Source organism: Penaeus vannamei, chromosome 13 (genome assembly GCF_042767895.1).
Source record: "Penaeus vannamei isolate JL-2024 chromosome 13, ASM4276789v1, whole genome shotgun sequence".
NCBI classification, from domain to species: Eukaryota; Metazoa; Arthropoda; class Malacostraca; order Decapoda; family Penaeidae; genus Penaeus; species Penaeus vannamei.
The window spans coordinates 3,832,283-3,834,782 of record NC_091561.1 but is presented as its reverse complement, the minus strand read 5'-3'; the positions used below and the strand labels follow the sequence as shown (position 1 = coordinate 3,834,782).

The window sequence follows — 2,500 nt, the reverse complement described above, 5'->3', positions numbered from 1 at the left end:
AAAATCCTCGGCCTTTTTGCGCAGAAACGTTATTCGCCGTCGCCAGAGGACTCGTGGAAGGGCTGGACAATAAACCAGCGACGGGGAGGAGCCGCGTCGTGGAGGCGCCCATGCTCCCCCGTTGCTACTGTTCAACTTTAATGTGACTGTTGCTACCATCCCTGAGTCTGGTGCCGGCCGGTGTGCGACGCTCATTTGCGCTCTTCTCGGGCTATTTGCCGGCATTTCTTGGTAGTTTTACATTGAGTAGATTCCGAACTCCGTGTTGTTTGGATTCCTGTCCCTTTGATCCGTGGCTGTGAAGTATCTCGGGTACTGTTGCAATGTATCGTTTTTTCTTGTGTTAGTTGACGTGATGGCCGCTATCATTCAGCATTAAACGACGTTACCAAGATTTAACAGCATTTCCCGGGATTCGTAAAATAAATCACCTTAATTACTATAGAATCACTGGTTCAGATAAAACCCTTTATCGTGCAATCGCTACTTCTGTCTATCACGCGCAACCGAAACCTTTATCTCTTCGCATTCCGGACTTTAAAAAAAGTCTTGTCGCAAATATACGAGATAATGAGATAATGTTGCAAGCGAGGTAGTCACAGTAGCTTCCAGCCTTCGAGATAAACACTGGCGGGACCAGAAGAGCTTTGAACAGGAAATACCTAACTCCTCAAGGCCAGTTTGATATCAGACCTCAAGACTAGCAGGCTACAGCGACAACAGCAGTACCTATGGTGGGTTTCGATTTACATTTGCGTGTAGTGATGTGTGTGTGTGATATGATATAGTGTGTTGGGCTACCGGAGGTGTTTGGGGTATGTTGTTGTACGAGATGGTGTGTGTGTGGCGGTGTGGCGGAGGCGTGTATGTGGTAATGAGTTATGAAGTGAACTGATAGTGCATTCCCGTACGCTGGCTGTGATGTGGCGATGATAACAACTACCACACGGCGAAGGGGGTGGAGAAGCTGTGGTGCGAAGATGACTTGTAAAACACTGATAACGTCAGGAGATCGGGATAGAACGCTGCCATTTTACGACAGATAATAACACAACCACCAAAAGACTTATCGATCGTACTCAGCCTGTCAAACCGTCACGGGTAAATGGAACACAAATGTAGTGCCCTTCCTCCACCCACGAAATGAGGGGGGAGGGGAGGGGAGAGGAGAGGAGAGGAGAGGAGAGGAGGGGAGGACTGGATGGGAGGGGGGAGGAGGGGAGGACTGGATGGGAGGGGGGAGGAGAGGAGAGGAGGGGAGGAGAGAGAGTGTGTGGGGAGAGATGAGAGGACGGGATAGGAAGGTTGGCGAGAGGAGGGGGGAGGGGGGGGAGTGTCATGAGTGGTGCATGATGGAATTGTGTCACGGAAGCCAAGGTCGACGCCCCCCCCCCCCACAAGGACGAACGTGCACACGAGCGACTCTGGTACTGTGTGCGCGTATGTAAACGTGTGTCTGTGCGTGTGTGTGTGCGCGTGCGCATTTGTGTGTACGTGCATGTGTATTTGTTTATGTGCCTGTGTGTGTGTACGTGTACATTTGTGTGTGTGTACGTATGTGTATGTACGTCCATGTGTACGTATGTGTGTACATGCATATGTACGTATGTGTGTATGTATGTGCATGTGTACGTATGTGTGCATGTACATGCATGTGTACGTATGTGTGTATGTACGTGCATGTGTACGTATGTGTGCATGTAATGTGTATATGTGTATGTACGTGCATGTGTACGTATGTGTGTATGTACGTGCATGTGTGTGTGGACGTGTGTATGTAAGTGCGTGTGGACGTGTGTATGTAAGTGCATGTGTACGTATGTGTGTATGTACGTGCATGTGTGTGTGTACGTCTGTATTAAGTGCATGTATAAGTGTGTGTACGTACGTGCATATGCGTGCGTGTGTGACCGTGTTCATGTATAAGTGTGTACATGTGTGTGTCCATGTATGTGTACTTGTGTGTGTGTTTACGGGTGTATGTATGTGTATGTTTGTGCGCACGCCCGTATGTGTGTGCATTTGTGCATGTGTACGTGTGTACATGTGCATATGTGCATGTGTACGTGTGTACATGTGTGTACGTGCATGTGTGTGTGTGTGCATGTGTATGTGTGTACATGCGTGTACGTGCATGTATGAGTGTGTGCATGTGTACGTGTGTACATGTATGTGTGTGTGTGTACATGTGTGTACGTGCATGTGTACGTAGGTACTTGTACATGTGTGTGTATGAATGGAAAAACACTCTACCGTGTTGATACTATGGTAGAAAACCCCACAATGCACAACTAGATTTATTTTAAAAAGTGAGACAACAGTTTCGGAATCGTCCTCGATTCCACCTTCGAAGATGGAATCGAGGACGATTCCGAAATTGTTGTTTCACTTTCTTCAATAAATCTAGTTGTGCATTGTGGGGTTTTCTTCCATGTGTGTATGCATGAATGTGCGCGCGCGCGCGCGCGCGCGCGCGCGCGCGTGTGTGTGTGTGTGTGTG

General features: G+C 48.4%; 1 protein-coding gene across 4 annotated transcripts in view; it reads left to right on the top strand.

Annotated features, from left to right (window-relative positions):
• The window catches only part of LOC113802431 (troponin T, cardiac muscle), a 22,346-nt gene that overhangs the window by 598 nt on the left and 19,248 nt on the right, over nucleotides 1-2,500 (top strand). The window contains exon 1 of one of the 4 annotated variants that reach the window (XM_070128713.1): nucleotides 593-734. The exons of 2 other annotated variants lie outside the window; for them this stretch is intronic. The gene's annotated coding sequence lies outside the window, so the exon portion shown is untranslated. Of the gene's footprint in view, nucleotides 1-592; nucleotides 735-2,500 lie in introns of those variants that run through there. One more of the 4 variants, XM_070128714.1, reaches the window with a different exon arrangement.